Source organism: Trichechus manatus, unplaced genomic scaffold (assembly GCF_000243295.1).
Source record: "Trichechus manatus latirostris isolate Lorelei unplaced genomic scaffold, TriManLat1.0 scaffold00030, whole genome shotgun sequence".
NCBI classification, from domain to species: Eukaryota; Metazoa; Chordata; class Mammalia; order Sirenia; family Trichechidae; genus Trichechus; species Trichechus manatus.
This window is the reverse complement of record NW_004443966.1, coordinates 234,079-258,248: the sequence shown is the minus strand read 5'-3', so window position 1 is coordinate 258,248 and position 24,170 is coordinate 234,079. Positions and strand designations below refer to the sequence as shown.

General features: G+C 37.4%; 1 protein-coding gene across 1 annotated transcript in view; it reads right to left on the bottom strand.

The window, feature by feature from the left end:
- The window catches only part of UNC13C (unc-13 homolog C), a 660,175-nt gene that overhangs the window by 551,087 nt on the left and 84,918 nt on the right, over positions 1-24,170 (bottom strand). The gene's annotated exons all lie outside the window — the stretch shown is intronic.

The window sequence follows — 24,170 nt, the reverse complement described above, 5'->3', positions numbered from 1 at the left end:
CAAATTGGTAAGGAAGAAGTAAAAGTATCTCTATTTGCAGATGATATGATCTTATACACAGAAAACTGCAAAGAATCCACAAGAAAACTACTGGAACTAATAGAAGATTTCAGCAAAGTTTCAGGATACAAGATACACATACAAAAATCAGTTAGATTCCTCTAAACCAACAAACAGAACTTCGAAGAGGAGATCACCAAACCAATACCATTTACCATAGCCCCCAAGAAGATCAGATACTTAGGAATAAATCTAACCAGAGACTTAAAAGATCCATACAAAGAAAACTACAAGACCCTACTGCAAGAAACCGAAAGAGACCTACATATGTGGAAAAACATACCTTGCTCATGGATAGCAAGATTCAACATTGTGAAAATGTCAATTCCACCCAAAGCTATCTACCGATACAATGCAATCTCGATCCAAATTCCAATGGCATTTTTTAATGAGACGGAGAAACAAATCACCAACTTCATATGGAAAGGGAAGAGCCCCGGATAAGTTAAGCATTACTGAAGAAGAACAAAGTAGGAAGTCTCACACTACCTGATTTTAGGACCTATTATACTGCCACAGTAGTCAAAACATCCTGGTACTGGTGCAACAACAGAGACATAGACCACTGGAACAGAAATGAGAATCCAGATGTAAATTCATCCACCTATGAGCAGCTGATATTTGACAAAGGCCCAAAGTACGTTAAATGGAGAAAAGACAGTTTCTTTAACAAATGGTGCCAGCATAACTGGATATCCATCTGCAAAAAAACTGAAACAAGACCCATACCTCACACCATGCACAAAAACTAACTCTAAATGGATCAAAGACCTAAATATAAAATCTAAAATGATAAAGATCATGGAAGAAAAAATAGGAACAACGCAAGGAGCCCTAATACATGGCATAAACAGAATACGAACCATAAGTAACGATGCACAAACAGCAGAAGAGAAACTGGATAACTGGGAGCTCCTAAAAATCAAACACTTACGCTCATCAGAAGACTTCACCAAAAGACTAAAAAGACAACCTACAGACTTGCAAATAATTTTTGGCTACAACATATCCGCTCAGGGTCTAATCTCTAAAATATAAAAGATACTGCAAAAACTTCAACCACAAAAAGACAAATAACCCAATTAAATAATGGGCAAAGGATATGAACAGGCACTTCACCAAAGAAGACATTCAGGCAGCTAATGGATACATGAGGAAATGCTCATGATCATTAGCCATTAGAGAAATGCAAATCAAAACTACAATGAGATGCCATCCCACCCCAACAAGGCTAGCATTAATCCAAAAAACACGAAATAATAAATGTTGGAGAGGTTGTGGAGAGACTGCAACACTTACACACTGCTGTTGGGAATGTAAAATGGTACAATCACTTTGGAAATCGATTTGGCGCGTCCTTAAAAAGGTAGAACTAGAAGTACTGTAAGATCCAGCACTCCCACTCCTTGGAATATATCCTAGAGAAATAAGAGCCGTCACACAAATAGATACATGCACACTCATATTCATTGCAGCATTGTTTACTATAGCAAAAAGATGGAAACAACCTAGGTGCCCATCAACGGATGAATGGATAAACAAATTATGGTATATTCACACAATGGAATACTAAGCAATGATAAAGAACAACAATGAATCCGAGAAACGTCTCATAACATGGATGAATCTGGAAGGCGTTATGCTGAGTGAAATTAGTCAGTTGCAAAAGGACAAATATTGTATGAGACCAGTATTAGAAGAACTCAAGAAACAGTTTACACACAGAAGAAAACATTCTTTGATGGTTACAAGGGTGGCGAGGGAGGGAGAGGAGAATTCACTAACTAGATAGTAGACAAGAATTATCTTGGGTGAAGGGAAGGGCACCACACAATACAGGGGAAGTCAGCACCACTGGACTAAATAAATCAAAAGCTAAGAAGTTTCCTGAACACAACCAAACACTTTGAGGGACAGTGCAGCAGGGGCAGGGTCTGGGGACCATGGTGTCAGGGGACATCTAGGTCAATTAGCGTAACAAAGTTTATTAAGAAAATGTTCTGCACCCCACTTTGATGAGTGGCGTCTGGGGTCTTAAAAGCTAGCAAGCAACCATCTAAGATGCATCAATTTGTCCCTACCCACCTGGAGCAAAGCAGAATGAAGAACACCAAAGACACAAGGAAAACATTAGCCCAAGAGACAAAAGGGGCAACATAAACCAGAGACTCCATCAGCCTGAGACCAGAAGAACTAGATACTGCCTGGCTACCACCAATGACTGCCCTGACAGGGAACATAACAGAGAGTCCCTGATGGAGAAAAATGGGGTGCAGAACTCAAATTCTAGTAAAAAGACCTGACTTAATGGTCTGACTGAGACTGGAGGAACCCCAGAAGACATGGTCCCCGGACTCTACTAACCCAGAACTAAATCCATTCCTGAAGTCAACTCTTCAGACAAAGAATAGATTGGACTGTAAGACATAAAATTATGCTTGTGAAGAGTGTGTTTCTTAATTCAAGTAGATACATGAGACTAAATGTGCAGCTCCTGTCCAAAGGCCAGATGAGAAGGTAGAAAGGGATAGGAGCTGGTTGAATGGACACAGGAAATCTGGAGTGGAAAGGAGGAATGTGTGGTTGCATTATAGGGATAGCAGCTAGGGTCACATAACAATGTGGCTATAAATTTCTGTATGAGAAACTAACTTGAGCTGCAAACTTTTCACCTAAACCACAATAAAAAAGAAAAGAAAGAAAAGAATATGAGAAAGCAAGCTACAGGGTGGGAGAAAAATATTATATATATATTGATATCATTTATATATACGTACTTGTCTATGGAGCCCTGGTGGCACATTGGTTAAGTGATACAGCTGCTAACCAAAAGGTTGGCAGTTCAAATCCACCAGCTGCTCCTTGGAAATCCTATGGAGCAGTTCTACTCTGTCCTATAGGGTCGCTATGGAGCAGAATGGACTCTATGGCAATGGGTTTGGTTTTGGTTTTTGTTTTTTTTAATGTGTGTTTACATGTGTGTGTAATATACATATATATTTGTAACTAAAATACTGTACTAAGAAGACAAATAACCAAATTTTAAAATGGGTAAAAGGTTTAAACAGACACTTCAAAAAAAGAAGACATAGGAATGGCCAAAAACATACAAAAAGATGCTCAATATCAATCATTAATCATCAGGGAAATAAAATTTAAAACTACAATGAGATGCCACCACACATATTGTGGAATGGCTAAAATTAAAAAGACTGACAATAGCAAGTGTTGATAAGTATGTGAAGCAACTAAATGCACACTGAAGTGAGAATAATCACTCTGGAAAACAGGTTGGTAATTCTTAAAAAGTTAAACATACACTCCCCATATGACCCAGCCACTAGTAGAAAGAAAAATGGAAAAATAAGTCTACACAAAGACTTAAATACAAATATCTATAGCAGCTTTATTAATAAGAGCCAAATACCAGAAACAATCCACATGACAATCAACAGGTGAATGGATTTTTTAAAAATGTGCTATATCCATCCAACAAAAAGCAAAATATTACTGATACATGCAACTATATGGATGGATCACAAAAAATCATGCTGAGTGAAGAAAATCAGATACAAAAACATGTACGCTGTATTATTGTTTTTACTTGAAGTTGAAGTTCAAGCAAAACCAATCTGTAATAACAAAAAGCAGATCAGCAGTTTCCTACTGTGGCACTTTAAGGGAAATGACTGCAAGGAAACTTTGGATGATGATGGAAATTTTATATATCTTGATTGTAAAAATGGTTACATGGGTGTAGAATAGGCAAAATGCATCAATTGCACACTCAAAGGATGCATTTTATAAAATATACATTATACCTCAGTTAAGTTGACTTAAAAAAAACTATCAATGCAATTCACCATGTTAAATGGGTAAGTAAAAAAAAAAAGTAAGATCACCTAATTATGAACAGGAAAATATTTTTATTAAATCAAAAATTCATTGATTATTAAATAAAAAAACTAAAGAACTGAAACAAACCAAAACCATATTAGCAAGCTGAGTCTTCATCAATTTCTTTAACCTGATAAAGGGTATATATTAAAAACATATAAATCAAAAACCAAACCCACTGCCGTCGAGTCAATTTCAACTCTGGACAGAGTAGAACTGCCCTGTCATGGATCGAATTGTGTCCCCCCAAAATATCTGTCAACTTGGCTAGGTCACGATTCCCAGTATTGTATGATTGTCTACCATTTTTTCATCTGATGTGATCTCCTTATGTATTGTAAATCCTATCATTATGATGTTGAGATGGATTAGTGGCAGTTATATTGATGAGATCTACAAGATTAGTTAGTGTCTTAAGCAAATCTATTTTGACATATAAAACAGAGAGGCAAGCAGAGAGCTGTGGGGACCTCATACCACCAAGAAAGCAGTGCTGGGATCAGAGCATGTCCTTTGGACCTGAGGTTCCAGTGCTGAGATGCTCCTAGACCAAGGGAAGACTGATGACAAGGACCTTTCTCCAGAGCTGACAGGGAGAGAAAGCCTTTCCCTGGAGTGGTGCCCTGAATTTGAACTTCTAGCCTACTGGACTGTGAGAGAATAAATTTCTCTTTGTTAAAGCCATCCACTTGTGGTATTTTTGTTATAGCAGGACTAGATAACTAAGACATGCCCCATAGGGTTTCCAAGGAGCTGCTGGTAGATTTCAACTGCCGACCTTTTGACTAGCATCTGAATGCTTAAACAATGCACCACCAGGGCCCCATTAAAAACATATAGCACTCCATAAATAAGAAACTGGATAAAAAAATAAAGACTATCACCTGTAAATACTGTGCTTCTTTAAAAAAAATCACCTAAACGAGACAAAGTGATCAACAATTACTTTAAAACAAAGATGAGAATATAAGGGGGCAGAGAAGTTAGATTAATGGAAATAGAACAACCAGAATGAAGAAAATGAGGGTGTTCACACATTGTGAAGAATGTAACCAATGTCACTGAACAACTTGTGTAGAAATTGTTGAATGGGGACCTAAACTGCTGTGTAAACCTTCACCGAAAACACAATAAAGCATTATTTAAAAAAAAAAAAGAGGAGAATACAAACCACTGATTATTGACATTATCTTTATTTTTCTTATTAGGAAACAATAAGGTAGTTAGTCATTTTCTACTGGATCACACAGCTCTTTTATGTTTAACTGAGTTTCGGTTAACAGAAGAAATCTCAGCACCATTAAGGAAGATAAGTTGGAGCCTTTGGCTTCTGACATCCATCTCTTCATACCATATAAACAGGAGACTGTTCTTCCAAATGTCAAATCAGAAGTGAAAGAATAATTATATTTAATTTCCTAACACAGAAATTCTTGTATAAAGTCAGAGAGGAAAGAGAAGGTCAAATTTGCTCCCTCAAATTTTGCAGTGTGCATCATGTCCTGCTCTAACAGTCAGAAGAAAGAGAGTCATCACCAAATGGTATGAGGACAATGTTTGGATTCATTTAATCTAGCCGTAACCCTCTAAATTAAGTATTACTTGTTAAAAGAAGTGTAGTGGTGTATGTGAATTTTTGGAAAGCAATTGTTTACTCTTGGCTTCAGTTTTAGGACGAAGGTCTAAGTCATCAAGTTTCCATCCCTGCCTCTATTGGCTTGGTGATCGCTAACGGAGGTCATTTATGAGGTTAATCAGTTTGCTTCAAGGGAATCACTAAAAAGGGGGACAACGATATTAGGCTCCAAAGCTTGTGAGGAAGAAAATTCATGAAAACCAATTTTGATCTCAACTGCAGGCTGTAGCTTAATGATCTGGAAAACTAATGATCATTAATTTTCACAAAAAGATGTCATATGGTTAGAGCTATAATGTTCAAATGGAGTCCTGATGGTGCAGTGGTTAAGAGATCAGCTGCTAACCAAAAGGTCAGTAGTTGAGTCCACCAGCAGATCCTTGGAAACCCTATGGGGGCAGTTCTACTCTGTCCAATAGGTTTGCTATGACTCAGAATCAACTTGACAGCAACAGAGTTGGATAATGTTCAAATAACATGCAATTATATTTTTTCCTAATCAATGGGAGCCTCATTTAATGATTTTGAAACCAACTACCACAAATGCATTGTTTTATTGCTGTAATGTCTTCACCACAACTTTTGTAGACACGGAAAGCAATCTCACTTCCAAGATTATACATTGAAGATGCAGAACTTGATTTTGCATTCAGATCTCATTCTACCTAAAAGAATAGCAACAATATTTTTCTCTACTCATCCTGGTATAGAATCTTTGAAAAGTAACATTTTTCTTTTTGAGAATTGTCTAGGCTAGGGATTATCTATTAATATTTCTATCATAAACAGAATGATCTTCAACCATTCTTAGGGATGATGTTTACAACAACTCTCTTTTTTCCTGCTAGTGTAGCCACCAAGCAGAGTGAGTTTGATGGTGGAAAGAGTTGTCACAAAGTCTGTCTGAACACTATGGTAGAGAGGTCTGGGGAGAGGAGATCCTCATCCATAATATCCCCATCCCATACTCAGCAACTCAAAACCCACATTATTTCATAATGATTTCACCTCTTATCAAGGAGCACTGTACACATAGAGTTTATGAGGTATAAACGATTCTGAATGAAGATTATGAAGGACAAAATTATTTGTATTAGTCAGAAAATACAGTTTATAAAAAGCTCACATCTTATAGCAGAGAGAATGATAGTAATTTTTAGCTTTCAGTTTTGTGTACTGTTACTTGCAGGTTGAGGCAGTCACAGATGAAAATCAACTAATCCTAAGTAGGAAGGATTTCATAATGCAGGGAGTGCAAAGAATAGCGAAGATGGACAGAATCTCCTAACAGGCAACTGGGGAAAATAAGAACCCCACTCTAGGTGAAGGGACTGAAAGTTTGCACCATATCCCAGGTTCTCACTCTTACTCCATGTAACAAAATTTCTCCCAGCTTAGTGTACAAAGGATTAAAATGTCAATTCTCTGAAGACTGAACTCAATTGCTTAGTGGGCAGTTTCATTTAAAAGGATATTTATGCCCATTTCATGCAGTCCTGTTGTCATTATTAGGGGTCATCGAGTTCATTCCAACTCATAGCGACCGTATGTACGACAGAAAAAAACACTGCCCAGTTCGGTGCCATCCTCACAATCGTTGTAATACTTGAGACCATTGCTGCAGTCACTGTGTCAATCCATCTCGCTGAGGATCTTCCATTTTTCACTGACCCTCTACTTTACCAAGTATGATGTCCTACTCCAAGGACTGGTCCTTCCTGATAACATGTCCAAAGTATGTGAGATGAAATCTCCCCATACCTGTTTCTAAGGAGCATTCTGGCTGTACTTCTTCCAAGACAAATTTGTTCATTCTTCTGGTAGTCCACAATATATTCAATCTTCTTCACCAACACTGTAATTCAAAGGCATCAATTCATCGGTCTTCCTTATTCAGTCCAGCTTTCACATACATATGAGGTGACTGAAAACATCATGGCTTGGGTCAGATGAACCTTAGTCCTTAAAGTGACATCTTTGCTTTTTAACACTTTAAAGAGGTCTTTTGCAGCAGATTTACCCAATGCAATGCATTCTTTGATTTCTTGACTGCTGCTTCCATGAGCATTGATTGTGGATCCAAGTAAAATGAAATACTTGACAACTTCAAACTTTTCTCCGTTTATCATGATGTTACTTACTGGTCTAGTTGTGAAGATTTTTGTTTTCTTTAAGTTGAGGTGTAATCCATACCAAAGGTTGTGGTCTTTGATCTTCATCAGTAAGTGCTTCAAGTACTCTTCACTTTCAGCAAGTAAGGTTGTGTCATCTGCATATCAGATTGTTAATGTGTCTTCCTCCAATCCTAATGCTGCATACCTCTTCATATAGTCTAGCTTCTCAGATTATTTGCTCTGCATATAGATTGAATAAGTATGAGAGGATATAACCTGACACGCACCTTTCCTGATTATAAACCATGCAGTACCCCCCTCTTCTGTTCGAACAATTGCCTCTTGGTCTATGTATGGGTTCCTCATGAGCATAATTAAGTGTTCTGGAATTCTCATTCTTCGCAATGTTGTCCATAATTTGTTATGATCCACACAGTTGAATGCTTTTGCATAGTCAAGAAAACACAGGTAAACATCTTTCGGGTATTCTCTGCTTTCATCCAGGATCCATCTGACATCAACAATGGTATCCCTCGTACCATGTCCTCTTCTGAATCTGGCTTGAATTTCTGGCAGTTCCCTGTTGATGAACTGCTGCAACCATTTTTGAATGATCTTCAGCAAAATTTTACTTGTGTGTTATATTAATGATATTGCTCAATAATTTTCTCGTTCTGTTGGATCACCTTTCTTTGGAATGGGCACAAATATGGATCTCTTTCAGTTGATTGGCCAGGTAACTGTCTTTCCAAATTTCTTGGCATAGACAAGTGAGCACTTCCAGGGCTGCATTCGTTTGTTGAAACATCTCAACTGATATGCTGTCATTGTTTTTTCCCAATGCCATCAGTGCATCTTGGACTTTTTCCTTCAGTACCATTGGTTCTTGATCATATGCTACCTCCTGAAATGACTGAACGTTGACCAATTCTCTTTGGTACAGTGACACTGTGTATTGTTTCCATCTGCTTTTGATGTTTCTTACATCATTCAAAATTTTCCCCATAGAATCCTTCAATATTGAAACTCAAGGCTTGAATTTTTTTCTTCAGTTCTTTCAGCTTGAGAAATGCGGAGCCTGTTCCTCTCTTTTTTAGTTTTCTAACTCCAGTTGTTGCACATTTCATTATAATACTTTTTCTTCTCATGTCTCTTTTTGAAATCTTCTGTTCCACTCTTTTATTTCATCATCTCTTCCATTTGCTTTAGCTACTCAATGTTCAAGAGCAAGTTTCAGAGTCTCTTCTGACATCCATTTTGGTCTTTTCTTTCTTTCCTGTCTTGTTAATGACCTTTTGCTTTCTTCATGTAAGATGTCCTTGATGTCATTCCACGACTAGTCTGGGCTTTGGTCATTAGAATTCGATGCGTCAAGTATATTCTTGAGATGGTCTCTACATTCAGGTGGCATATACTTAAGGGCGTACTTTGGCTCTTGTGGACTTGTTCTAATTTTCTTCAGCTTCAACTTGAACTTGCTTGTGAGCAACTGATGGCCTGTTCTGCAGTAAGCGTCTGGCCTTATTCTAACTGATAACACTGAGCTTTTCCAGTGTCTCTTTCCACAGATGCAGTCGATTTGGTTCCTGTGTATTCCATCTGGTGAGGTCCACGTGTATAGTTGTCATTTTTGTTGTTGAAAAAAGTATTTGCAATGAAGAAGTCATTGGTCTTGCAAAATTCTATCATGCGATCTCCAGCATTTTTTCTATCACTAAGGCCATATTTTCCAACTACTGTTCCCTCTTCTTTGTTTCCAGTTTTCACATTCCAATCACTAGTAATTATCAATGCATCATGATTGCATGTGTGATCAATTTCAGACTGTAGAAATTGGTAAAAATCTTCAATTTATTCATTTTTTGCCTCAGTGGCTGGTGCATAAATTTGAACTGATCGTCCTCATAGGCATATGGATATTATCCTATCATTGACAGCACTGTACTTCAGGATAGATCTCGAAATGTTCTTTTTGAAGATGAATGCAACACCATTCCTTTTCAATTTGTCACTCCTGACATAGAAGACCATATGATTGCCTGTTTCAAAATGGTCAATACCAGTCCATTTCAGCTCACTAATGCCTAGGATATCGATGTTTATGGCCTTCATTTCACTTCTGACAATTTCCAATTTTCTTAGATTCATACTTCGTACCTCTCACATTCCTATTATTAATGGATGCTTGCAGCTGTTTCTTCTCATTTCGAGCTATGTCACATCAGCTAATGAAGATTCTGAAAGCTTTACTCCACCAATGTCATTAAGGTCACCTCTACTTTGAAGAGGCAGCTTTTCCCCAGTCGTATTTTGAATGCCTTCCAAACTGAGGGGCTCATCATCCAGCACTGTATCAGGCAATGTTCCACTGCAGTTCATGGGGTTTTCACTGGCTAATTTTTTTCAGAAGTAGACTGCCAGGTCCTTCTTACTAGTCTGTCTTAGTCTGGAAGCTCCACTGGTACTTGACCACCAGCAAGTGAACCTGCTTGTATTTGAAATACTGGTGGCATAGCTTCCAGCATCACAGCAACATGCAAGCCACCCCAGTATGACAAACTGACAGATGAGTGGGGCTTTAATACCTTTTGATAAATTACTCTACCCAGTTTTTATTCTCGTAATAGATTTGAACCCCTTATGAGCAGGAACAATATTTATATCTTAACCCATGCAGTTCCCACTTCTGGGGCTTTTCATTCCTTTGTGTGGATCCATTTTTCTATCTGATATGACTTTCCTGCTGCCCGAGAGATTTCCCTTAATATTCTTTGTAGTGTGAATCTGATGGTGTCTTTTATCTTCTGCCTGCTTATATGATTTGCTCTTTACCATCTGTGTTGAGCAGTTTGCTTATGATGTGCCTTGGTGTAGTTCTTTCCATGTTTCTGGTGCTTTGTCAAAAGTGAAAAACCCATGTTAGGTTTTGTTTTTTGTTTTTTTTTTAATTTATATGTCTTTCTTTTTTCAAGGAAGAGATTATGAAAATGTGTCCATGTTCCTTTCTTGAATTACTTTTGATAGTGTTTTGTCAATCAGAATTTTCCTCCAACTTCCCACTCAGGCGTTCCAGGATCTCTTCTTTGTTCCCTGCCATTCAAATTCTAGAGTTGAAAGTATTTTCCCATTGACTTCTTTGCTAATATTTGCAGGTTTCCTGGTGGGATTATGGTTTGCAACTAATATAAATCTGAAAACAATAACTGGAATAAAAAATTGTCCATTTGCCATTATTCCGTTTTCCCATCATGACTCTGTACAAGAAATCATAAAAATTTTCAGGTGTTAAGACTCAATTTATTAGATAAATTGGTAGAGAAAAATAGTTTTCTCTGGCATATATCTCAATGAGATTGTTCTTAAGTAAGCAGGTAGGAAGAATTAGAAGTTTCTGCTCTAATTACACCAATGCATCTGAAAGCTTGGCCCTAGGAAATAGTAAAAGCAAATGGAGCCCTGGTGGTGCAGTGGTTAAAGGGCTCAACTGCTAACCGAAAGGTCGGCACTTCAAATCCCACAGCTGCTCCACAGGAGAAAGATGTGGCAGTTCTACTTCTGTAAAGATTGCAGGCTTGGAAATCTTATGGGGAGGCTCTACGGTCTTACAGGGCCACTATGAATCAGAATCCACTCGACGTCAACGGGTTTTTCTAGTTGTTGTGCACTTACTCTGCAGCAGGCAGTGCAGTGGGAGGTTCGAATCTACTATTTCTCATTTTTATAAACACCTTAAAAGAATTATTTCTGCATTACCAATAAGAAAACTGAATTCTCCATATCATATAGCTGGTAAATAGTAAAGCCAGGATTCTAATGGAGGAATGTCTGGTTACAAAGTCTATCTTACTTCATTTTATAATTTTACATAATATAAAAGAAAAGCACCCTCCTCTAGCCATTAAAAATTAATTGAGCCAATATGCTTGTTGCTTCAACAAGTAGTTAAATCAACTGAAAAGAATGTTTTTTCTTGTTATTCAGCAAAGGTTTGAGTAAGATATCCTGAAAGTAATTCTAAAGAAAGAGGAAATAAATGTTTTCTTCAGCATCTGTGACATACTAGATAGCATGCTGTATTATTTCACATTTATTATCTCATTTATTTTTACCATGTAATGTGTATATTACTATAATTTTGAGGTGAAAAAACCAAAGCTCAAAAAATGATTCCCCTATGTCACACAACCAGTAAGTTGCAGCATGGGTCTGAAGTAGACATGAATGATTGTAAAGTCAGTGCTCTGTCAACTGCAGCTCAGTGTGTGTTACTGTGGCAAAGGAAGAGTCTGAATGATGTCAAGAGGACCGGAGCCACTAACATGCAGCTCACCAGCAGTCTCCTAACACTAATCCATTGAAGTAAAGTGATGTCCTTGGTTTTCAGTGTGGTAGTTTTTAGTTACCTGAATCCTCAAACCTATACCCTGGATCTTATAGGTGTTATCACTGGCCTTCCCATTTACTCAACAGATTTAAAAAAAAAAAAAAAAAATCCAGACTCAAAATAGATTCATTTGAGGAAGCCAAAATCATATAGTCATAACTCTGAGAAAAAAATAGATAAAAAATGAAAGCTTTTTATTATACAAAAAAGGGTGATAGAGAGTGATGGAAATAATATAACAATCAAAATATCCACAAGAGTTTTTCATGAAACTTAAGCACATTCTTAAATTTCTATGAAAGAAGAAAGATATGAATTTACCCAAGAAAACAATAAAAACTACAGTAAATTTAACTAAATGTAATAATATAAAGACAAGGTAGTAAAGATCCTGTGGTCTTGGTTTCAAAACTAAACAACCCATTGCTATCGAGTTGATTCCGACTCATAGCAACCCTATAGGACACAGTAGAACTACCCTATAGGGTTTCCAAGGAGCAGCCAGTGGATTTGAACTGCTGACCTTTTGGTTAGTGGCCAAACTCTTAACCACTGTGTCACCAGGTCTTGGTTTAGAGATAGACAAATGTGATGGTTATGGTTGTCTGTCAACTTGGGTGGGCCCTGATTGTCAGTGGTTTGGCAGTCATGATGTAGTTTGGTGGTTGTGTCATGATCTAATCAACTCCATGATGAGATTTACTATGAGCAGCCAATCAGCTGAAAGGGATTTTCCTTGGGGGAAACTCTAGTATATAAATGGATGTTCCAGCAAGACTCTCACTCTGGATCCTGCATCCGGCTCATCATCATCTGACCTCCAGTTCTTCCAACTTGAACTAGCAGTTTACCTGCCAATCTTAGGACTCCTCAGCCTCTGCAGCCTGTGAGCCAGTGGCCTGCTGTCTGACCTGTTGTTCTTGGGTTTGTCAGCCCCTGCAGCTACTTGAGTCAGGAGAAGCTTCCAGCCTGAAGCCTGACCCACAGATTTGGAACTTGCCAGCCTCTACAACCTCGTGAGCCATTTCCTTGAGATAAATCTCTCTTTCTCTGTATATATATCTATATATATATATATATACACACACACAGACATACACACATATATATACACACACACATACATCACTGGTTTTGCTTCTCTAGAGAACCCAGCCTAAGCCAACAAATATATCAATTAGATCTTTCAACAGACCCTGCACATATACACTAGGTATCAGACAGAGGTAGCATCCCAGATCAGCGGGGAAAGGGTGGAAAATTGAATACTATATGCTGGGATAATTAGTTATGCGTATGAAAAAAGTGGGTTTATACCTCATACTATACCTAAAAACACATGGATTAGAAAAATAGCTGTAAAAATTAAAATTCTAAAACTTCTGGAAGACAATTTAAGAGAGTATATGATCTCAGAGTACTAAAAAAATTCTTAAACAAATCCAAAAAAAACCCATCTCATAAAGGAAGAAAATATTAAACTTGAGTACATCAAATGTAAAACTTTTACTTATCAAAACACATCCTAAAAGAGTGAAAAAATAAGTCATAGACTGTGAGAAGATACAGTCAATTTAAGTGAGAAGGGATTCGATAACAACATATATGAAGAATTCCTAAAACTAAGAGAGAAAAGCATAAATAGCCTATGAGAAAAAGGACAAATTATATGAATGGGCGATTCAAAGAAGAAAAAAAAATGACTTGAAAGCACACACACACACACACAAAATTGCTCCACCTATGTACTATGTTACATCCATCAGATTGGCAGAAGTTAGAAAATCTGATCATATAAAAAGTTGGCAGGAATGTGATATATACTACACCCCTGGTACAACTGGGTACAACTCCATGTAGCAGTTTGGTAATATTGAGTTAAGCTGAATATGTGTATGTCTATGACTGGACAATGTATATTCTATAGAGGTTCTCTTCCATGTGTACCCAGGGAGACATGTACAAGAGTGCTTACAGCAGCATTGTTTGAATAGGATAAAAGCGTAAGTAACCTAAACATAAATTGTAATAAAAAGTGTCCTACTATCAAGTAGGGAAAATCAATGAACTAGAGCTATATGTATCCGGATGGATACATCTCACAAACATATTGTTCACTGGAGAAAATCAAGTTGCAGAAGAATACAGAGTATTTTTTAAAAAATTATTTAACATAATGTCACCATTTTTTATAGACATTAAGTCATTTAATCTTCTCAACAATCTAATAAAGTAAGTATTGTTATTATTCCCATTTTATAAGTGAGGAAATTGAGACATATAAAGGTTATAAAATTTGTATGAAGGTGCACTAGACATTGTTTAGAAATACATACATATGTGATAAAGTTTTCAGCATAAAAAAGAACTGTCAGATAGATGAAAACAAGTAGGCAGAAAGTGAAAGTAGAGAAGAGAAGGGGGCCCAGGTCTGAGCCCTGAAATGCACCAACATTTAGAGTTTGGGTGCAAGAGCTGGAGACAGCAAAGGACTCTGAAAAGAAGTGGCCAGTGAGGTAGGAGAAAAGCCAGGTAAATATGGTGTCAAAGAAGCCAAGAATAGAGAATGTTAATAAGGAAAGAGTGATCGATTGTATCGTATTACACTGAGAAATTGAGTAAATTGAGTGGAGTGCTTTGTTGATCCTGATGAAAGCGTTTTGGGGGAGTGGTGGTGGCAAAAACTTGACAGAAGTGAGTCAAAAGATAGAAGAGGTGAGGAAGTGGAGACAACAAATAGAGATAACCCTTTTGTTGTGTGAGGGGCAGAAGAGGAATTTGGAGGGGGGTACAGAGAAATTGTTTATATGGAATATAAAGCATATTTTTTCTCTATAGAAGCAAAATCTTTGAAATAAAATCAGAGTGAGAGGGATGAACAGTGCAAGTGGTATGGAGGAGGCTTTCTTTAGAAGGGAGCAGGAGCTTTTCTTCCATGATAATCAGAGGGAAGGTACTCTAGATGCATGCAGGTTTCAGAATTCAATGATAGCAAGAAAATGGACTTCTCAGCTGAATGCTTCTATTTTCTCAACAAAGTTTGAAACAACTTCATCAGAGTGGGGCATGCATATTGGAGTTTAAGGAAAAAAGAGAAGATATGAGATCCTCTCGGGAAATTAGAAAGCAAATTGATTAAGAAAATGCAGTTGAGTTGCTGAAGACGGCTCCTTTTAGAATCATGGTCCGGGATTTATAGTGAAACCACTGGTCAGGGTGTGCTATTTTCTCTAGCAAAATACAGCTGTACCGGTGTGGAACGGCGTATGGTAGCAGTGGGAAAATTAGATTTAATCATACTCTGGGTTTTTCAATGGGTGGAATGTGAAGAGAAAGAGGAGTATTTCATTTTTTCTTAGATGCTACAGCCCCTTACACTGGAACATGCTGGAGAGTTCTGTCATTCCAAGGCACAGAAAAGCCAAGGTAGGGAAATCTGAATTTGCTGTTACTTGTCATGGTTCTGGAGCTTTGGTGTTGCAGTGGTTAACAGCTCGGCTGTTAACCAAAGGATCAGCAGTTTGAATCCACTAGCTCCTTGGAAACCCTACGGGGCAGTTCTACTCTGTCCTGTAGGGTTGCTATGAGTCAGAATCGACTCGAAGGCAATGGATTTTGTTTGGTTTTCTTGGTAATATTTCGACTCTGACAAAATTGCCCCTTCTCAAGTAAAAAGCTCTACAAGTTCATCAAGTGATATCAAAATATCATGAACATCTTTGGCTAAAACAAAGGGAAAGCTGAGCCTTTGATAAGACTTCTCTCAGAAGAAATATTTAGGTCAATAAAATACATGAGGCAGTCACACACTGCATAGTTACAGAAATGATAACCCGTCTTCTGGCCCTGACTTGAAGAGGCAATTTTAGTTCTTCCTTATACCCTCAATTATTTCATACTCTGCTGACCCACTTAGTCAGTGGATTACAGAATAAAAATGTCCTTTAGGGATTCTCTGATATTTGATGAAGATGGAAATTTCTATTAAGGAGATCGTCACTTACAAATTATTAAAAAGTAAACATTGAGTTTCTTGGTTTAAGATATTCTTGCTAAATGTTTAAGAAATGTGCCTGTGGAAAGGTTCAATAGTGTACACCATTTGCCTGCTGTGATATGAATTGAAAAGTGCAATTCTTTTTGTCCTATATATTTTATGCTGGTGTGCCTTTCTTTCTTTATAATCCATTGAAAGAAACCCATGTTGAGTAAAAACTTAACACCTTTATCCCTGGAAAGAACATAAAGGTGTTTACATAAATGGATTGAGGAGCTGATGCTGCTCCCAGAGGTTAGGAGGAAGGAAACGAAGCTGTAAGAGGGAGACACCAGGGTAGACGATGCACTTTATTTAGCACAGCTATTCCTAAGTTGTTATCCTTATTCCTAGACATTCATATTCCACAAGATAGATGAACTCTAGAAGGACCTGCCCTGACTGCTCTTCCCAGATGAAACCGCTGAATCTGCCATGACTTGTTACTGACCACTGTGCTGGTAAAAACACATTCATTTGTATTCTTCTCTAATAGTCAAAGTGTAAATCAATATATTATTACTGTTAGGTGCCATTGAATCTGTTCCGACTCATAGCAACTCTATTGGACAGAGCAGAACTGCCCCACAGGGTTTCCAAGGAGCAGCTGGTGGATTTGAACTGCCAATCTTTTGGTTAGCAGCTGAGATCTTAACCACTATACCACCAGGGCATAAATCGTTAGAGCAGATACATTTTCATAACTGTTAAAAAAATTAAATGTGGCTTAACAGGAGGGACACTTACTAAAAAAAAAACAACCTAGAAACTTTACATACAAATTGTTGTTCCCATAATAGCACCCATTTTGAAGGAGAGTTATTCCAATGATTTCAACGTTATTTTAATGAATTCCTCTTAGTGATGGTTTACCAGTTATATAAGTATATCAGTCCCATTACTAGACACAATTAATCATTTCAAATCCTTTGTGGATCAAGAGGGATGGACAGGTGGACAGATAGATGGACCAATAGATGATAGATCTAGAGATCATCAGAGGCCACATCGCCTTTTGGCTTCACTCCTAGAATTTGCCATGAAGATGAGTGAGTTATTTAACTTTTATGCCTCTGAGATTTTCTGCCTAGAAAATAATACATTACTCTGGGCCCCAGATTCCTTCACAAGGAATAAACAAAAAAGTGTCTGAAAACAATCAAACTTCTGGAAAGAAAATCCATGTTATACAGAATACAAGACATTGCAATTTATTAGCATCTCACAATCTTCTTACAAAGAGCAGCCTTAAGTTCCCCATTAAAACAACCAATTTTTTTACACATTGGTAAAGATGAGGTAGATTTATATCAAATGTCATAGAAAGACCTCCAAGATATATTGTTAAAATGAAAAAGGCAAATTAACAAATAACATGTGGTGAAATAAGTAATAATTTTAAAGGGGAAATTGGCACTGAAACAATTATGCTAAGTGAGCTCCTTTGGGAAAGATCTGTGACGATCTTAGCCAAGTATATATATATACTAGGTGCTCCATAAATATTTGTGGAATCAATGAAATTCAACGTTAGAATAGAGCTCTAATCAAACTATTACGGGAACACAGAAGAGGAAGGATGCAATTATCTCTACTTGGGACATTTGAAGAAGAAAAAAAACTTTATACTGAGTCTTTTATTTAATCTGATTTAAATAATTGCCAAGTTATATATGCATTCATTTTTACTGTAGAGAATTGAATTGAAACATTACAGACAAAACAAGTTTCCACTCTCAGTCTCAATCTCCTCTCCCTGTACCCAGAAAGCATCGTTATTATCAATTTATTACATATCCTTCTAGATATTTAAAAAATAATTTACATACATGTATGTACATAAAGAAATATATAGGGTTTTATTTTTTTTTTATCCTAGATCTATTCTGCCTCTTTCCTAGGGGACTAGAATACAGTGAATAAGGGGTAGAACAGTATGAAGTAAGGTACAGAGGAAGACAGCAGCTAGACCACATTAAATTGGGGGCAACAGTAAGGAACTTGGAATTTATATGAAGTTGTTTTCAATTGTTTAAAGCATGCAATTGTCATAATCTGACCATGCATCAAAATGGGGTATAACCCATTTTGAAGAGAGAATGAGGGTAGAAGAGGAAACTTGAGAAGTGCTGCTGTGAAGGGGAGCAGAGCATTGGCATTTCTCCAAAGCAGGCTCGAAAGCACTGTACCCAGCATGTTCCCCTGTTAAAATTCCCCTGAGAGTACTTGAGATCATAGTTCTTGGTCTATCACAGATTATGTTTTCACACAGAGAAATGAGCATTATCAAAGAATTATGTGAGTCTAGCTTGTTTAAAGACATAATTGCAGTCACCTCAAAGCAAATTTGGCCTTAAAACTAGGTCAGTGCATCTAGCTCAATTGGCATAACGTAGTTTATAATGAAAATATTCTACATTCTACTTTGGTGAGTAGCGTCTGGGTTCTTAAAAGCTTGTGAGTGGCCATCTAAGAACATCTACTAGTCCCTCCCTGTCTGGGGCAAAGGAGAATGAAGAAAACCAAAGACACAAGGGGAAGATTAGTTCAAAGGACTAATGGACCACAACTACCATAGCCTCCACCAGACTGAGTCCAGTACAACTAGCTGGTGTCCAGCTACCGCCACTGACTGTTCTGACAGGGATCACAATAAAGGGTCCCAGACAGAGCAGGAGACAAATGTAGAACAAAATTCAAGCTCACAAAAAAAGATCAGACTTACTGGTCTGACAGAGACTGAAGAAACCCCAAGAGTACGGCCCCCAGATACCCTTTAAACTTAGTACTGAAGTCACACTTGAAGTTCACCCTTCATCCAAAGATTAGACAGGCCTATAAAACAAACAATATCACATGTAGTTCAACTATGCTTATGAGTCTAAGTGGGCGCACCAGTCTAAAAGCAAAAATGAGAAGGCAGGAAGGGACAGGAAAACGGAAACGGGGAACCTGAGGTAGAAAAGGGGAGAGGGTTGACACATCGCAGGGTTGGCAACAAATGTCACAAAACAATTTATGTATTAATTGTTTAATGAGAAACTAGTTTGCTCTGTAACCTTTCACCTAAAGCACAAAAAAAAAAAAAACCTTCATCAGTGATAGTACGTTAGCTTGAAAAGTGGTTGTGTTACACTGGGTCCTCCAAGAAACAGATGTCAAAATGGGATTAGCTGCACAAAAGTTTTATTTTGGGACAATATGTATAAAGGAAAGTAAGGAGAGAGCCAGGAAAGGCTAGAAGAGCCATCAGACTGCAATGCAACCCTGACACTAACCTTGGGTGAAGGAGTTATAGAAGAAAGTGAAGCTGGGTGGAAGTGTCTTAGATAGGAGTACAGTTCTAACAGAATCCTGCAAGGCCTTTGGAGAGTCCTCAAGTCAAAGTCATTCATCAGAAAAGTTCCACATCACCAGGAACAGGGCCACCATTGCTTCTCTGCCCTGCTAGGTCATTGGCTTGCAGTGGCCCATGGGAAGCATGTCCTCAGTGGATATGCAATAATGGATTTCAGAGCACAGCCACTGGGCTATAGGCACGTTATGCTCCCCACATTCAGAGATCTGAGGCAGATTCTCATAACTGCCACAGTGGTTATGCAAATCTTTAATTTACTTTCTTATTTTTGCCATGGGACTTTGAACTGAGAAAACAGCATTTTGAGGATGAACCCTGGCTTATGCTGTCATATTTTTAGGTGTTATCAAATTGCTCTTGTACAATGTATGTATAAAGTGAAATGTGACTCCATTTCTTCATCAGGAAAGGGGTTGTTAACACAGGCACACAAAAACAGCAGCAAGAGGCCATCACACTTATCCAGACCATACCTAAATTATAGCAGGAAGAATCTGAATACCGTTTCCCAAAGATTCTCAGATCATGCTAAGTCTAGACCAGTGCAGCACCATTTATAGCATTTGGTAATTATCCACTGATATTAATGAAATCTTAAAATAAAAACTCATTTAAAAATAAAACATGTTTTCATTAAACTGTTAATTTCAAGAGAGCAACATTAATAACCTGCTTGACAAATGTTATAAACCATGCTTCTTATTAGTTTCTAATCATGAAATTACACCTTTAAATAAAAGCAAAGGGCAAGTTAAGAAGTAAGACACAATGCAAAGCAAATACAAGTAGCTTAATTCTTTAGCTGTATCTAAATAAATGCATATAAAACTAAAGGACCCTGGGGAACATGAAAAATAAATCCAATCAGTTATTTCATCTATGCAATAAGAAATAAATTGGTTAAACATATACTACTGTCTCAACTATTTGTGTGGAAACAACCTTTGATTATATTGCCAAAATAGCCAAAAAATAAGCAAACAAATACTTTGTAGCAATGTTTTTCAGCGATGTTTCTGTAAACATAGACTTAGATACGAATAATGGCAGCACAAATATAAGTTGATGCAGGACTTGTAACCAAGAATAGATGCCAAATAAGGACAGGGCATGACTGAGTATAGGATAAAGGGAACTGTACTACTTTAACCCAAGAAGCTAGGGGATTCTTCTCAGATTATGTAATTTCATCTTTCTCTGAGAGGAGGATATTGTCAGAAACTGATTATCTAAACAAATAAATTTTCCCCTATCTTTGTCATATATTAACTGGAAATTTACAAACCGTTTCCACTGAAGTCTCCAGTGAGGTCATGTCAAAATCCATGTTAAAAGACAAAAGCATGATGATGTCAGAGGCAACTATGCCCCCTATATTCTTGTTGCACCTTCTATATACCTTCACTAATATACCATTTTCATATCATATTTTAATTTCTTGTTTGAATGTCTATCTCCCCAGTAGACTTCTAAACATACTGGGGGTGTTGAGTAATTCTTTTCAACTTTTGTGCTCTTGGGGAGCAAGAGGAAGGATTTTGCAAAGTTTAAATCTTGGCTCCAATCCCAACTATGTTTCCTTGAATAAGTTAGTAAACCTCTTCAAGACACAGTTTAAAGTAGAGATAATACTTACCTTACTGTGTTGTTTCAAGGATAAATGGAGTAATATATTTAAAGATAGTACCAGATACATAGTATTTATAAAATGCTGCTATTATTTTTATCACTATCATTGTTACGATTTTTAAAATTATATATAGAAAGTGCTCTGAAAATATTTGTTGAATTAATTTGCTTTGTGACCCTATCAGCCCAAGAGTAACCTCCAATTTTGAAGATTACGGAGGTTCCAAATTAAAAAAAAAAAAAAATTCATGTCAAATACACGATTTCATAATCCCACACTCTGTCATCTTTGACTAATTTGTTTAGGTAGCATCTTTATCTGCAAAAATCTCAGATAAGGAGTGTTTTGGGATTTCATGTCCCACCAGTAAGGCAACTGAATCATAGCCAAGGCCTGGAAGGGTAGTAATGTGGAAGGAAGAAGTTAAAAAGAGAATATAACAACCCTCTCCCTACCCTCTAATGAAGGGGTTCCGGGTCGAAATTCCTAAGCCTAAGAGGTACAGTAAATTTGAACCCAGTAAACCCAGTTGTGATATTAAGTTTTGAGTAAATCTTTTCATGTACTTAAAATAAAACTAAGGAGAGAAACATGGTAGATGCATAATAATAAAAGCTTGCCAACAATAGGAACACTAAAAATTAAGGGATAAATATCTACAGGAAATTGCTAGTAGCAGAAACCAAGCCAAATGGAAAATTTCAAGTCTTGGGTAAAAAAACTCAATAAAGTGATGCCTCCTGAAAAACCTATCTACTGAAAAACTATAAGATCTGATAAAAGGATCAGTAACAAAATAAATAATCAGACATTGATGACTTCTCTAAATACTAGCAATATCCAGTTAGGAAAAATAATTTTTTAAACATTCTATTCAAAAGAACAATAAAAATATAAATTATATAGAAATAAACGTACCAACAAACAGAAAAGGAGGTTCTGTGTGGTTTAAAATCAGGAAAGGTGTGAGTCAGGGTTGTATCCTTTCACCATACTTATTTAATCTGTATGCTGAGCAAATAATCCAAGAAGTTGGACTATATGAAGAAGAACACGACATCAGGATTGGAGGAAGATTCATTAACAACCTGTAATATGCAGATGACACAACCTTGGTGGCTGAAAGTGAAGAGGACTTGAAGCTCTTACTGATGAAGATCAAAGACTACAACCTTCAGTATGGATTACACTTCAACATAAAGAAAACAAAAATCCTCACAACTAGACCAATAAGCAACATCATGATAATTGGAGAAAAGATTGAAGTCATCAAGGATTTCATTTTACTTGGATCCACAATCAATGCCCCTGGAGACAGCAGTCAATAAATCAAAGTACACTTTGCATTGGGTAAATCTGCTACAAAAGGCCTCTTTAAAGTGTTAGAAAACGAAGATGTTACTTCGAGGACTAAGGTGCACCTGACCCAAACCATGGTATTTTCAATCACCTCATATGTATGCAAAAGCTGGATGATGAGTAAGGAAGACCGAAGAAGAATTGATACCTTTGAACTGTGGTGTTGGCGAAGAATATTGAATATATCATGTACTGCCAGAAGAACGAACAAATCTATCTTGGAAGAAGTACAGCCAGAATGATCCTTAGAAGCGAGTATGGCGAGACTTCATCTCATGTACTTTGGATATGTTATCAGGAGGGACCAGTCCCTGGAGAAAGACATCATGCTTGGTAAAGTAGATGGTGAGCAAAAAGAGAAAGTCCCTCACTGAGATGGATTGACACGGTGGCTGCAACAATGGGATCAAACATAACAACAGTTGTGAGAATGGCACAGGATTGGGCATTATTTTGTTCTGTTGTACAATAGGGTCACTGAGAGTTGGAACCAACTTGATGGCACCCAACAACAACACAACATATTTTAAAACTGCAAAAATTTACATTAAAGTATAAAATAAACCTGGAATAATGTGAAGATATAGAATAGTTGGGGTGGGAAGATTCATCATTATAAACATATCAATTCCTTCCAAATTAATCCACAAATTTAAGGCAGTTCCAGTATAAACTTCAACTGACATTTTAGAACCTATGAAAGGACACTAAAATCTGTGTGGAAGAATAAAGAAGCAAAACATTGAAAAAGAAAAAAAGGGATTAGACAGAACTAGGGAGAAGTTTCTACCTGAGGCAGTACAAAGTAAGCAGAGCCAGTTGGACACTTCAAGACAGAGTTGCTTAGGTAAAGAGGAGATTCTAAATTCATGAGGGACAAGTATAAATACTAGCCTAAAAAGGTCAGAGGTAGCTCAAACCAGGGTCACAAAGCAAGAATTCACTGTCAGCCAGGGGAAGTCAGAGCAGACCCAGTGAGGAGGGCCCCAAGGGACTGATGGGGCAACCCTGTGGGCCTCTATGAAAGGTATATGATTCATGGATATTATGGGTCGACCTCTAGAGCTTACAGAACCAGAGGCTGAATGGGTATGAATGGTATTCTCAAACCCTGTGTGTCTAGGCTCCAAATTCTCCTTAGTCCTCAGTCGTGTCATTCTCAGGTCCTTGTGGATGTGTGCCAGTCCCACCCTGCACTCTCAGTCATGGAGGAACCAAGTTGATGGCTTCACAGAGTTGATGTATCTGACTAAACCTCAGACTGCTAAGCCCAGCTATGGTGTCTTCTGGGCTGAGAGCCCCTCCACTGGAGCCATCAAATGTTGGGTCACCTACCATCTCTATAGTATGAATATCCTAGAAGTCAGAATCAACTCAACAGAAATGAGTTCTTAACGGAAAAACAGTGAGGGTAACTTCTAACATTAAGGTATTTTCAAACATTTCAATGATTGGCAGTGTGCAGAATGGACTTCTTAGTAACTGGCTAAATATAACAGTTGGTTAAGAGCATGACCTTGTGCCAGAGTATGTGGGTTTAAATCCTGACTCTGTCACTTTCTAACTGTGGGTGGTCACTCAATTTTCTAGGCCTATCTTTGGTAAACTGGAGATAATATCTCATAAGTCTATTGTAAGGATTATGAGAAAATATAAAAAGCAGTTAGAAGAGTGTTTATTACATAATTATTATAAA